Genomic DNA, 16,557 nt, shown 5'->3' on the forward strand with positions numbered 1-16,557 from the left:
CAAAACGCCAAAAACTTGAATGCCTCTTCTACTCCAAAGGAACACAACTCCTCACCAGCAAGGGAACAAAACCGGATGGAGAATGAGTTTGACAAATTGACAGAAGTAGACTTCAGAAGGTGGGTAATAACAAACTCCTCTGAGCTAAAGGAGCATGTTCTAACCCAATGCAAGAAAGCTAAGAACCTTAAAAAATGGTTAGATGAATTGCTAACTAGAATAACCAGTTTAGAGAAGACCATAAATGACCTTATGGAACTGAAAAACACAGCATGAGAACTTCGTGAAGCATACAAAAGTATCAATAGACAAATCGATCAAGCAGAAGAAAGGATATCAGAGATTGAAGATCAACTCAATGAAATAAAGTGAGAAGACAAGATTAGAGAAAAAAGAGTGAAAAGAAATGAACAAAGCCTCCAAGAAATATGGGACTATCTGAAAAGACCAAATCTACATTTGATTGTTGTACCTGAAAGTAACAGGGAGAATAGAATCAAGTTGGAAAACACTCTTCAGAATATTATCCAAGAGAACTTCCCCAACCTAACAAGGCAAACCAAGATTCAAATTCAGGAAATACAGAGAACACCACAAAGATATTCCTCAAGAAGAGCAACCCCAAGACACGTAATTGTCAGATGCACCAAGGTTCAAGTGAAGGAAAAAATGTTAAGGGCAGCTAGAGAGAAAGGTCAGGTTACCCACAGAGGGAAGTTCATCAGACTAACAGCGGATCTCTCTGCAGAACCCCTACAAGTCAGAAGAGAGTGGAGGCCAATATTCAACATTCTTTAAAAAAAGAATTTTCAACCCAGAATTTCATATCCAGCCAAGCTGAGCTTCATAAGTGAAGGAGAAATAAAATGCTTTACAGACAAGTAAATGCTGAGAGATTTTGTCACCACCAGGCCTGCCTTACAAGAGACCCTGAAGGAAGCACTAAACATGGAAAGGAACAACCAGTATCAGCCACTGCAAAAACATACCAAATTGTAAAGACCATCGATGCTATGAAGAAACTGCATCAAGTAACTGGCGAAATAACCAGCTAGCATCATAATGACCGGATCAAATTCACACATAACAATATTAACCATGTAAATGGGCTAAATGCCCCAATTAAAAGACACAGACTGGAAAATTGGATAGAGTCAAGACTCATCAGTATGATGTATTCAGGAGACCCATCCCATGTGCAGAGACACACAGAGGCTCAAAATAAAGGGATGGAGGAATATTTGCCAAGCAAATGGAAAGCAAAAAAAGCAGAGGTTGCAATCCTAGTCTCTGATAAAACAGACTTTAATCCAACAAAGATCAAAAGAGACAAAGAAGGGCATTACATAATGGTAAAGGGATCAATGCAACAAGAAGAGCTAACTATCCTAAATAAACTATCCTAAATATATATTCACCCAATACAGGAGCACCCAGATTCATAAAGCAAGTTCTTAGAGACATACAGAGACTTAGACTCCCATACAATATTAGTGAGAGAATTTAACACCTCACTGTCAACACTAGACAGATCAACGTGACAGAAAATTAACCATGGTATCCAGGACTTGAACTCAGCTCCAGACCAAGTGGACCTAATAGACATCTACAGACTCTCCACCCCAAATCAACAGAAAATACATTTTTCTCAGCACCATATCGCACTTATTCTAAAATTGATCACACAATTGGAAGTAAAACACTCCTCAGCAAATGCAAAAGAACGGAAATCATAACAAAGTCTCAGACCACAGTGCAATCAAATTAGAACTCAGGATTAAGAAACTCACTCAAAACCGCATAACTACATGGAAACTGAACAACTTGCTCCTGAATGACTATTGGGTAAATAACGAAATGAAGGCAGAAATAAAGATGTTCTTTGAAACCAATGAGAACAAAGACACAACGTACCAGAATCTCTGGGACACATTTAAAGCAGTGTGTAGAGGGAAATTTACAGCACTAAATGCCCACAAGAGAAAGCAGGAAATACCTAAAATCAACACCCTAACATCACAATTAAAAGAGCTAGAGAAGGAAGAGCAAACAAATTCAAAAGCTAGCAGAAGACAAGAAAAAACTAAGATCAGAGCAGAAATGAAGGAGATAGAGACACAAAAAATCCTTCAAAAAATCAATGAATCCAGGTTGGTTTTTTGAAAAGATCAACAAAATAGATGGCCAGCTAGCCAGACTAATGAAGAAAAGAGAGAAGAATCAAATAGATGCAACAAAAAATGAAAAAGGGTGTGTCACCACCAATTCCACAGATGTACAAACTACCACCCAGGAATACTATAAACACCTCTAAGCAAATAAACTAGAAAATCTAGAAGAAATGGATAAATTCCTGGACATATACACTCTCCCAAGACTAAACCAGGAATAAGTTGAATCACTGAATAGACCAAGAACACATTCTGAAATTGAGGCAGTAATTAATAGCCTACCAACCAAAAAAAGTCTAGGACCAGATTCACAGCTGACTTCTACCAGATGTACAAAGAGATGCTGGTACCTTTCCTTCTGAAATTGTTCCAATCAATAGAAAAAGAGGAAATCCTTCTTAACTCATTTTATGAGGCCAGCATCATCCTGATACCAAAACCTGCCAGAGATACAATTAAAAAATAAATAAATTTCAGACCAATATCCCTGATGAACATCGATGCGAAAATCCTAAATAAAATACTAGCAAACTGAATCCAGCAGCACATCAAAAAGCTTATCCACCACGATCAAGTTGGCTTCAGCCCTGAGATTCAAGGCTGGTTCAACATATGCAAATCAATAAACGTAATTCATCACACAAACAGAACCAATGACAAAAACCAGATGATTATCTCAACAGATGCAGAAAAGGCCTTCAACAAAATTCCCATCAAGCTACCACTGACTTTCTTCATAGAATTGGAAAAAACTACTCTAAATTTCATATGCAACCAAAAAAGAGCTCGCATTGTCAAGGCAATCGTAAGCAAAAAGAACAAAGCTGGAGGCATTATGTTACCTTACTTCAAACTATACTACAAGGCTACAGTAACCAAAACAGCATGGTACTGGTACCAAAACAGATATATAAACCAATGGAACAGAACAGAGGCCTCAGAAATACTGCCACACATCTGCAACCATCTCATCTTTGACAAACCTGACAAAAACAAGCAATGAGGAAAGGATACCCTATTTAACAAATGGTGTTGGGGAAACTGGCTAGCCATATGCAGAAAACTGAAACTGGACCCCTTCCTTATACCTTATACAAAAATTAACTCAAGATGGATTAAAGATTTAAATGTAAGACCTAAAACCATAAAAACCCTAGAAGAAAACCTAGGCAATACCATTCAGGATATAGGCTTGGGCAAAGACTTCATGACTAAAGCAACAAAAGCAAAGGAAACAAAAGCCAGAATTCACAAATGGGGTCTAATTAAACTAAAGAGCTTCTGCACAGCAAAAGAAACTATCATCAGAGTGAACAGGAAACCTACAGAATGGAAGAAAATTTTTGCAATCTATCCATCTGACAAAGGACTAATATCCAGAATCTAAGAAGAACTTAAATAAATTTACAAGAAAAAAACAAACAACTCCATCGAAAACTGGGTGAAGGATATGAATAGACAATTCTCAAAAGAAGACATTTATGCAGCCAAGAGACTTATGAAAAAAATGCTCATCATCACTGGTCATTAGAGAAATGCACATCAAAACCACAATGAGATACATCTCATGCCAGTTAGAACAGTGATCATTAAAAAGTCAGGAAATAACAAATACTGGAGAGGTTGTGGAAAAATAGGAACTCTTTTACACTGTTGGTGGGAGTGTAAACTAGTTCAATCATTGTGGAAGACAGTGTGGCGATTCCTCAAGGATCTAGAACTAGAAATACCATTTGACCTAGTGATCCCATTACTGGGTATATACCCAAAGGATTATAAATCATTCTACTATAAAGACACATGCACACGTATGTTTATTGTGGCACTGTTCATAATAGCAAAGACTTGGAACCAATCCAAATGCCCATCAATGATAGACTGGATAAAGAAATGTGGCATATATATACCATGGAATACTATGCAGCCATAAAAAGGATGAGTTCTTGTCCTTTGCAGGGACATGGATGAAACTGGAAACCATCATTCTCAGCAAACTAACACCAGAACAGAAAACCAAACTAACACAAGAACAGAAAACCAAACACTCACTCATAAGTGGGAGCTGAACAATGAGAACACATGGACACAGGGAGGGGAACATCACATACCGGGTCCTGTCGTGGGGTGGGGGTTTAGGGGAGGGATAGCATTAGGAGAAATACGTAATGTAGTTGACGGGTTGATGGGTGCAGCAGATCACCATGGCACCATCGCACATATATGTAGCAAACCTCCACATTTGCACATGTAACCCAGAACTTAAAGTATAATTAAAAAAAAAAAAGAAAAGAAAGACAACCTATGAAAGGAGAAAAAATATTTGCAAATTATATGTGAGACAAAGGACTTGTATAAAAAATAAATAAAGACAGACTAATAAAAAAAGAAAAGAACCACATAAAATCAGAGATGTAAAAGGAGACATTACAACTCATACCGCAGAAACTCAAAAAGATCATTAGTGACTAGTATTAGTAAATACATGCCAATAACTGGAAAATCTAGGAGAAATGAATAAATTCCTAGACACATACAACTTACCAAGACTGAACTATGAAGAAATCCAAAACTTGAAAAAACGAGTAACAAGACCAAAGTCATAATAAAAAGTCTCCCGGGAAAGAAATTCATGGGATCCAATGGCTTCACTCCTGAATTCTACCAAATATTTAAGGAAGACTTCCCACCAGTCTTACTCAAACTATTCTGAAAAATAAATAAGAAGGGAATACTTCCAAACTCATTCTATGAGGCTGGTATTACCCTTATATCAAAACCAGACGAAGACATATCAATAAAAGAAAACTACAGGTCAATATATCAGATGAGTATTGATGCAAAAATTCTCAACAAAATATTTGCAAACTGATTTCAACAATACATTTAAAAGATCATTTATGATGACCAAGTGGTATTTATCCCTGGGATTCAAGAATGGTTCAACATATGTAAATCAGCCAATTTGATACATCATATCAATGGAACAAAGGAAAAAAACACATAATTACACTGGATGCTGAAAAAGCTTTTAATAAAATTCAACATCACTTTATGATAAAAATTCTCAAAAAAAAAAAAAAAAGATATAGAAGGGACATACCTCAACATAATAAAAGCCATATAAGACCCATAGCTAGCGTCATACTGAATGAGGAAAAACTAAAAGTCTTTCCTCTAGGATCTGGAACATGACAAGGATAGACACTTTGACTAGTGTTATTCAACACAGTACTGGAAGTCCTAGCTAGAGCAATTAGACAAGAGAATAATACAGGGCATCAAAATTAGAAATGAAGAAGTTAAATTACTCTTGTTTGCAGATGATATGATCTTATATTTGGAAAAACCTAAAGACTCCACCAAAAAACTATGAGAACTGATAAATTCAGTAAATTTTCAGAATCAACAAAATCAACATACAAAAATCAGTAGCTTTTCTATATGCCAACAGTGAACAATCTGAAAAAAAAATTTAAAGTAATCCCATTTACAATAGGCACATATAAAATTAAATACCTAGGAATTAACTTAAAGAAGTGAAAGATCTCTATAATAAAAACTTTTAAAATACTGATGAAAGAAATTGAAGAAGACACCAAAAACTGGAAAGATTTTCCATATTCATGGATTGGAAGAAACAATACTAATAAAATGTCCATACTACCCAGAGCAATCTACAGATTCAATGCAGTCCCTATCAAAATACCAATGAAATTCTTCACAGAAATAGAAAAAACAAAGAACAAAACTGATGGAATCAGAGAACCTAATTTCAAATTATACTACAGAGCTATAATAACCAATGCGGCCTGGTATTGGCATAGAGACAGACACATAGATCAATGGAACAGAATAAATAATTCAGAAACAAATCTACACACCTACAGTGAACTCATTTTCAAAAAAGGTGCCAAGAGCATACACCGGGAAAAAGACATTCTCTTCAATAAATGGTGCTGCAAAAACTGGATATCCATATGCAGAAGAATAAAACTAGACCCCTTGCTCTCACCATAGACACAAATCAAATCAAAATGGATTAAAGACTTCAATCTAAGACCTTACACTATGAAACTACACTACAAGAAAACATTGAGGAAGCTCTCCAGGACATTGGTCTGGGCAAAAATTTCTTTGAGTAATACCCCACAATCACAGGCAACCAAAGCCAAAATGGACAAATGGTATCACATCAAGTTAAAAAGCTTCTCCACAGCAAAGGAAATGATCAACAAAGTGAAGAGACAACCCATAGAATGGGAGAAAATATTTGCAAACTACCCATCTGACAAGGCATCAATAACCAGAATACATAAGGAGCTCAGACAACTCTACAGGAAAAAAAAAAAATCTAATATCTGATTTAAAATGGACAAAAGATCTGAATATGTATTTCCCAAAAGAAGAGATATAAATGCCAAACAGGCATATAAAAGGGTGCTTAACATCACTGATCATCAGAGAGATGCAAATCAAAACTACAGTGAGATATCATCTCACCCTAGTTAAAATGGCTTTTTTCAAAAGACAGGCAATAACCAGTAAGAAATGGGGGTGCCCCTGTGTAAAGAAAGCTACCGAAGCCTTACATTTGCACCTTAGCCTCAATAGCTAGTAACCCTAGAGAAGCAGCTTGTTGGAGCTCATCTGCAACTCCTGACTCTCAGGAGAAAGGTGGGTTTTAACCCAAAATTATGAGTGAGCTGTTGACTCCAAAATGTACTTGGGAGAAAGGCCAAGCAAGAGGTCATGGGTCAACTAAGCATTACCAAGCAGAAAACACAGTGCACTGCTTTTCTTTTAGTTTTTGTCTTTTCTTTGCTCACCTTTTACGATTTCCTTTTGGCTTAGAATGTAAAATCGATTGTTAAAATTTTGTTCTGAATAAATATTTATTTTTTGTATTGCTAAAAAAATGACAGGCAGTAACAATGCTGGCAAGGATGTGGAGAAAAGGGAACCCTCCTACACCATTGGTGGGAATGTAAGTTAGTACAACCACTATGGAGAACAGTTTGGAGGTCCCTCAAATAACTAAAAATAGAACTATCATTTGATCCAGCAATCCCACTGCTGGTTATATACTCACAAAAAGACATCAGTATACCAAAAAGATATCTGCACTCCCTTGTTTGTTGCAGCACTGTTCACAATAGCTAAAATTTGGAAGCAACCTAAGTGTCCATCAACAGATGAACGAATAAAAAAAATGTGGCACTTATACACAATGGAGTACTATTCAGTCATCACAAAGAATGAGATTCTATCATTTGTAGCAACATGGATGGAACTGGAGGTGATTGTGCTAAGTGAAATAAGCCAGGCACAGAAAGCAAATGTCAGAAGTTCTCACTTATATGTGGGATCTAAAAACCAAAACAATTGAACTCATTGACATAGAGGGTAGAAAGATGGTTACCAGAGGCTGGAAAGGGTAGCAGGAGGGTGAGTGGGAGATGAGGATGGTTAATGGGTATTTAAAAAATAGAGGCCGGGCATGGTGGCTCATGCCTGTAATTTCAGCACTTTGGGAGGCCGAGGCAGGTGAGGATCACCTGAGGTCGAGAGTTCGAGACCAGCCTGACCAACATGGAGAAACCCCGTCTCTACTAAAAATACAAAATTAGCCGGGTGTGGAGGCACACGCCTGTAATCCCAGCAACTCCGGAGGCTGAGGCAGGAGAATCGCTTGAACCCAGGAGGTGGAGGTTGCAGTAAGCTGAGATTGCGCCATTGCACTCCAGCCTGGGCAACAGGAGTGAAACTCCGTCTCAAAAAAAAAAAAAATTGAAAGAAAGAATTAGACACAGTATTTGATAGCACAACAGGGTAACTATAGACAATAATAATTTAACTGTACATTTAAAAAAACTAAAAGGTTATAATTGGATTGTTTGTAACACAAAGGATACGTGCTTGGTAAATGGATACCTCATTTTACTTGATGTGATTGTTATGCATTGCACGTCTGTACATGTCAGGTACTCCATAAATACATACACCTATTATGTACCCACAGAAATTAAAAATTAGAAAAAGATTACATAAAGAACTCTTACAACTCAACAATAAAAAGGTAAACAATCAAATTTAAAAATGAACAAAGGATTATTTTCTCCAAAGACCATTTCTCCAAAGATATACATATAACCAATAATTACACAAAAATGTGTTCAACATCATTAGTCACTAGGGAAATATAAATCAAAACCACAGTGAGTCAACTGCGTGACATCCCTGAAAGCATAATGTTTCTTTCTCCTCATTTTGTTGCATTTGTACATATTGTATTCACTGTTTAGAGCATCCTTCACCTCACCCCATACTCTGTGTTCCTTGCTATATCCTGCTTGTCTTCAGACTTCATCCCACATGACATCTCCTTATGGAAGCCTTCCCTGACTCACTCCTTATTTAATTTATACTGGGATAGTTCCTCTGAAGTCCCAGAGAAATCTGTATTTACCTTGGTCACATCCCCTAGCATACTATGTTGCTGTTGCCCTAACTTACACACTCCTAGTTAAGAGTCCTTTCCAGCAGAGGCTCTTATTCATTCTGCATCCTTCATACCCAGTACCTGGACTGACAAAGAGTGATGCTTAGTAAATTGTTGTTCAATGACTTATTGAGCCATTAGTCCCATCAAAGTGATAAAAAATGGAGTTGGCACCCCCCAAAAAAACAAAAACAAAACTGACTGCATTAAAAACATTGAGTGAAAAAGTGATTTCCTGGATTATACACCGACCAACCCATCAGATAAATTTCTACAAAAATGGGAGAACAACAAAAAATATGGAGGGCCCAGGAAATAACACAGAATATGGACAGAAACACTTGCAGTTCAAAAATGGTGGTTAAGAAGCAAGCTGGCTTCATTCCTCCCCCTGTTCACCCCCCAGAAAACAAAAGACAAATATATAGCACCAAGATTGTCACCAGTAATATCTCAGAACCCAAACATGAGGATGCAACAGTTCCCAGGGCCACAGAGAAATGAAAAAATCTCTGAGCAAATGGTGAGAAAATGAGACTTCCCTATCCATGACACTCGTCCTCCCAATCTGCCCAGCACCAAATGCACGGAAAATTTCCCACGACTCACGGTTTCTACACTGGAAAAAAGCGAGATCAAGATGGACAACAGATTCCATACCATCTTGAGTTCCCTGGCAGAACACCTGCCCTGCCTCATCCCACAGGAAGAACCAGGAAAGCCTGAAGTGGGAAATATCCCTGAAGACAGTCAGAGACTAAAAGAGGAGGCAAGACTACCATCTCCAGTCTGGGAAACTCGGCTCTGTAACTCATCCAAAGGAAATGCTAAATCAGAGTGGCTGTTCACCAGTAACATGCTGTAGGAGATTTGTTCCATAAGTGTCCTGGGCACAAACCCCTAACCAGCCTTCCCACACTACTGGGATATACCATTTGATACTGCAATTCAGCACTGGCAGTACTCTGTTTATTTACTAAAACTCAGGCAAACTGGGTTTAAGGCACCATGACTGGTGCCAGAAAAGAGGCAGTGACCTAGAATTAAATAAAGGAAGGGGAAAAAGAGGAAGGAAGGAAGGCAGGAAGGCAGGGAGGCAGGGAGGCAGGGAGGCAGGGAGGCAGGGAGGCAGGGAGGCAGGGAGGGAGGGAGGGAGGGAATTAACAGAAAAATTGCAAAGAATCTCTATGCAAATATATCTCATAAAAACCAGAACAAGGTGAGAGGTGACAATGTGCTAGCAGCCCTCACTCTCAGCGCCCCCTTGACCTCAGCGTCCACTCTGGCGGCGCCTGAGGAGCCCTTCAGCCCGCCACCGCCATGGCACCATAGCAGCCCCTCTCTGGGCTGGCTGAGGCCGGAGTCTCCTCCCTCTGCTTGCCGGGAGGTGTGGAGGGAGAGGCGCGGGCGGGAACGGGGACTGGGGGCTGCGTGCTGCGCTCGCGGGCCGGTGTTAGTTCCGGTGGGCGCGGGCGTGGGCTCGGCGGGCCCCGCACACAGAGCGGCTGGCGGTGCCGCTTAGCACCCGGGCCAGCAGCTGCGGAGGTTGTGCCGGGTACCCCAGCAGTGCCGGCCTGCCGGCGCCGCACTCAAAGTCTCGCTGGGCCCTAGCTGCCTCCCTGCCTGTGGGGCAGGGCTCGGGACCTGCAGCCCGCCGTGTCTGAGCTCCTCCAGCTCCCGCGCAGCCTGAGCCTCCCCGACAGGCGCCGGCCCCTGCTCCGTGGCACCTGGTCCCATCCACAGCCCATGGGCTGAGGAGAGCCGGCGTTGCTGGGGACTGGCAGGCGCTCCGCCTGCAACCCCCGTGTAGGATCCACTGGGTGAAGCCAGCTGGGCTCCTGAACCGGATGGGGACTTGGAGAATTTTTGTATCTAGCTGGAGGATTGTATGTGCATCAACCAGTACTCTGTGACTCTGTGTCTAGTTCAAGGATTGTAAATGCACCAATCAGCACTCTGTGTCTAGCTCAGGGTTTGTAAATGCACCAATCAGCACTCTGTGTCTAGCTCAAGGTTTGTAAATACACCAACTGGTACTCTGTATCTAGCTAACTAGCACTCTGTGACTCTGTGTCTAGCTCAAAGATTGTAAATGCACCAGTCAGCACTCTGTCAAAACGGACCAATCAGCTCTCTGTAAAGTGGACCAATCAACTCTCTGTAAAATGGACCAATCAGCAGGATGTGGGTAGGGCCAGATAAGGGGATAAAAGCAGGCTGCCCCAGCCAGCCAGTGGCAACCCACTGGGGTGGCATTCCACACTGTGGAAGCTTTGTTCTTTTGCTCTGCAATAAATCTTGCTGCTGCTCACTCTTTGGGTCCACGCTGCCTTTATGAGCTTAACACTCACCGGGAAGGTCTGCAGCTTCACTCCTGAAGCCAGGAAGACCATGAACCCACCGGGAAGAACAAACAACTCCAGACATGTTGCTTTTAAGAGCTATAACTCTCACCAGCAGTTTCACTCCTGACAGGGAGATCAGGAACCCACCAGAAGGAAGAAGCTCCAGACACATCTGAATGTCTGAAGGAAAAAACTCTGGACATACCATCTTTAATGAACAGACAGTTCTCAAAAGAAGACATTTATGCAGACAAGAGACACATGAAAAATGCTCATCATCACTCGCCACCAGAGAAATACAAATATCAAAACCACATTGAGATATCATCTCACACCAGTTAGAATGGCAATCATTAAAAAGGCAGGAAACAACAGGTGCTGGAGAGGATGTGGAGAAATAGGAACACTTTTACACTGTTGGTGGGACTGTAAACTAGTTCAACCATTGTAGAAAACAGTATGGCGATTCCTCAAGGATCTAGAATTAGAAATACCATTTGACCCAGCCATCCCATTACTGGGTATATACCCAAAGGATTATAAATCATGCTGCTATAAAGACACATGCACATGTATGTTTATTGCGGCACTATTCACAATAGCAAAGACTTGGAACCAACCCAAATGTCCATCAATGACAGACTGGACTAAGAAAATGTGGCATATATATACCATGGAATACTATGCAGCCATAAAAAAGAATGAGTTCATGTCCTTTGTAGGGACATGGAAGCAGCTAGAAACCATCATTCTCAGCAAACTATCACAAGAACGGAAAACCAAACACTGCTTGTTCTCACTCATAGGTGGGCATTGAACAATGAGAACACTTGGACACAGGAAGGGGAACATCACACACCCGGGGCCGGTTGTGGGGTGGGGGGAGGGGGGAAGGATAGCATTAGGAGATATACCTAATGTACATGACGAGTTACTGGGTGCAGCACACCAACATGGCACATGTATACATATGTAACAAACCTGCACGTTGTGTACACATACCCTAGAACATAAAGTATAATAAAAAAAAGAAAGCTTATTCAAAGAAATAATAATAGAAAATTTTTCAAAACTTAAGAAAGAGATAAATATCCAGGTACTAGAGGATCAGAGAACACCAAAGAGATTCTACTTGAGAAAGACTACTCAAAGGCACATAATAATCAAACTGTCAAGGTCAAGGAGAAAATCCTAAAAATAGCAAGAGAAAATAAACAAATAACATATAAAGAGTCTTCAATTTCTCAGATGACAGATTTCTCAGTGGAAACCATATAGGCCAGGAGGACATGAGATATGTTCAGAGTGCTCAAAGAAAAATACTGGTATCCAAGAATATTGTATCCAACAAACATAACTTTCACATATGAAGGAGAAATAAAAGTCTTTCCCACACAAACAAAATGGAAAGAATTCACAATCAACAAATTCATCTTACAACAAATGTTAAACGGAGGCTAGAAACAGTGGCTTATGCCTGTAATCCCAGCACTTTGGGAGGCCAATGTGGGCTGATCACGAGGTCAGGAGATCAAGACCATCCTGGCCAACATGGTGAAACCCCATCTCCACTAAAAATATAAAAATTAGCCAGGTGTGGTGGTGCACACTTGTAGTCCCAGCTACTCAGGAGGCTGAGGCAGGAGAATCCCTTGAACCCAGGAGGTGGAGGTTGCAGTGAGCCAAGATTGCACCACTGCACTTCAGCCTAGGCAATAAGAGCAGAAAAGAAAGAAAAAAAAAGAAGTAAAGGAACCTCTTCAAACAAGCTGAAAGCACAAAAAGCACTGAAGTCCAAAAAGGAAACACGTGAAAATATAAAATCCACTGGTAAAATTAAGGACACAGACAAATCCAGAATACTCCAATACAGTAATTTGGTATACAATCCACTCATAGCTCTTGTATGAAGCCCACAAGACAAATATATCAAAAATAATAACATCTACAGTAACCTGTTAAGAGATAGGCAACATAAGAATATGTAAATAAAGACAACATAAAGTCAAAATATAGAGGTCCCCACATTTGCAGTTAACATGTTGCAGAGTTTTTTCATTTTTTCTTGATTTGTTTGTTTCTATTCTTTTCTTTGTAATCTAAGTTGTCATCTCTTTAAAATAACTTGTTATGTCTATAAGATCCTTTTAGTAAGCCTCATGATAACCACAATGTGAAAACCTATAATAGATTCACTTTTTAAAAGAAAAGAAACAAATTAAAACATACTACCAGAGAAAATAACCAAAAAGGAAGACAATAAGAAGAGAAAAGCCACAAAACAACCAGAAAACAAGCAACAAAATGACAGTAGTAAATCCTTACTGCCCAATAAAAATACGACTTAGACTCCAATTTTCCAATTAAAAGCCATAAAATGGCTAAATGGATAAAGAAACATGACCCAAATATGTGCTACCTACAAGAAACACACTTCACCTATAATGATATGCATAGACTGACTGAAAGTGAAAGAGTGAAAAAAGATATTGTGTGCTACTTGACACCAAAACAGAACAGGAACAGGTATACTTACATCGTGCAAAACAGACTACAAGTCCAAGAGACAAAGAAGATCACCATATATGGTAAAAGAGACAATTCAGCAAGAGAATATAAATGGAAAATCTATGTATGATAAAGGAGACAATTCACCAAGAGAATATATCCATGCACCCAACATAGGAGCTCCCAAGTACATAAAGCAAACATTAATAGATCTAAAGGGAGAGATAGATTTCAACACAATAATAGTATACAACTTCAACAACTCACTCTTAGTAATGGACATATCATCCAACGGAAAATCAACAAAGAAAATCAGAGTTAAACTACACACTAGAGCAAATAAGCCTGACAATAACAGATACTTTAACCCAATGACTGCAGGATACACATTCTTTTCATCAGCACAGGGGACATTCTGAAGAACAGACCATATCTTAGGCTACAAAACAAGTCTCAACAAATTCAAAAAAGTAGAAATCATATCAAGTATTTTTTCTTATCTTAATAAAATAAAACTAGAAATCAATAATAAAAGGAACCTCAGTAAATGTACAAACATATGAAAATTAAACAACATGCTCTTGAAGAACGAAAGGTTCAATTACAAAATTTTTAAATTTATTGAAACAATGAAAATGGAAACATAACATATCAAAATATAGAATGCAGCAAAAGCAATAGCAAGAAGGAATTTTATAGCAATAAAAGCCTATGTCAAAAAAGCAGAAAGACTTCAAATAAATAACCTAACAATGCACTAAAAGAACTAGAAAAGCAAGAGCAAACCAAACTCAAGATTAATAGAAGGGAAAAAATACTAAAGATGAGAGTAAAAAATAAATGAAATTGAGACTAAAAAAACAGAGGACAAACAAAATTAAAAGTCTATGTTTTGAAAAGATAAAAATGACAAACCTTTAGCCAGACTAAGGAAAAAGAAAAGACCCAAATAAATAAAATCACAAATGAAAAAGGAGACATGATAGCTGAGAATACAGAAATACAAAGACCATTAGAGATTATTATGAACTACCATAGAGTAATAAATTGGAAAACCTAGAAGAACTGGATACACTCCTGGACACATAAAACCTACTAAGATTGAACCATGAAGAAAGAGAAAACCTCAGCAAACTAATAACAAGTAATGAAATAGAAGCCTTAATTTAAAAAAAGGTTTCCCATCAAAGAAAAGCCCAGGCTAGGCATGGTGGCTCATACATGTTATCCCAGCAGTTTGGGAGGCCAAGGCAGGAGGATCATTTAAGGCCAAGAGCTCAAGACCAGCATGCACAGCACAGCAAGAACCCGTCTCTATAAAAAATTAAAATTAAAAAAAAATTAGCTGTGTGTGGTGGTGCATGCCTGTAGTCCTAGCTACTTGGGAAGCTGAGACAGGAGGATCACTTCAACCAAGGAATTCCAGGCTGCAGTGAGCTATAATCACACCACTGCACTCCAGTCTGGGCAAAAGAGCAATGACTTGTCTCTATTAAAAAAAAAATTTTTTTAAAGCCATGACCTGATGCTTTTATTACCAAATTCAACCAAACATTTAAAGAAAATCTAATACCAATTCTATTCAAATTCTTCACAAAATGTCGAAGAGGAGGGAATCCTTCTAAACTCATTCTGTGAGGCCAGCATTACCCTGATACTAAAATGATACTAAAATCAGACAAAGACACAAAAAGAAAGAAAACTGTAGACTAATATTACTGATAAAAATAGATGCAAAAATTCTCAATAAAAACTACCAAACTGAATTCAGCAACTTATCAAAAAGAACATTCACTGTGATCAAGTGGGAGTCATCCCAGCGATACAAGAATGGCTCCACACATGCAAATCAATAAATAAAATATATCACATTAACAGAACCAAGAACTAAAACCATGTAGTCATTTCAATAGATGCTGAAAAAGTATTTAATAAAATTCAGCATCCTTTTATGAGAAAAAACCCATAAACTGGGTATAGAAGGAACATATCTCAAAGTAATTAAGGTCACAGTGACAAATCCACAGTTGACTGATCATACTGAACAGGCAAAAATTGAAAGCCCATCCTTTAAGATCTGCAGCAAGTCAAGGATGCCAACTTTCACCACTTTTATTCAACATAGTACTGGAAATCCTGGCCAAAGCAAATAGGCAAAAGATAAAAATAAAGCATATTTAAATTGAGAGAAAGAAGTCACATTAGCCTTGTTGACAGTTGACATAATCTTATACTTAGAAAATCCTAAAGACTCCACCAAAAAAGGATTAGCACTGATTAACAAATTCAGTAAAGTTGCAGGATACAAAACCAACATACAAAAATCAGTAGCACTTATATACCCCAGAAATCAAGAAAGTAATTCCATTTACAATAGCTACAAAGAATATAAAATACTTAGGACTCAATCTAATCAAAGAAGTAAAGATCTCTGCAAGAAAAACTATAAAATACTGAAGAAAGAAATGGAAAAGGAAATGCAAAAATGGAAAGACATTCCAGTTTATGGGTTGGAAGAATTAGAATTGTTAAAAATGACAATTCTACTCAAAGCAATTTACCAATTCAATGCAATCCCTATCAAAAAACCAATGACATTTTTCACAAAAAATAGAAAAAAGAATCCTAAAATTTATATGGACCCACAGAAGACCCCCAATACCCAAAGCAATCCTGAGTGAAAAAACGAAAGCTGGAAGCATCACACTACCTGATTTCAAAATATACTACAAAGCTATAGTAAGTAAATCATCATGGTATTGGCATAAAAACAGGTATGTAGACCAATGGAACAGAATAAAGAACCTAGATATATATTCACTCATTTATGGCCAACTCATTTTCAACAAAAGTGCCCACAATATACAATGAGGCAAGGACAGTTTCTTCAATATATGGTGCTGGGAAAACTGAATAACCATATGTAGAAGAAAAAAACTAGACCCCTATCTCTCCCCATATACAAAACTCAAACAAAATGGATTAAAGACTTAAATCTAAGACTTGAAACTATAAAAATACTCAAAGAAAATAT

This window comes from Papio anubis, chromosome 1 (assembly GCF_008728515.1).
Source record: "Papio anubis isolate 15944 chromosome 1, Panubis1.0, whole genome shotgun sequence".
Taxonomy (NCBI): domain Eukaryota; kingdom Metazoa; phylum Chordata; class Mammalia; order Primates; family Cercopithecidae; genus Papio; species Papio anubis.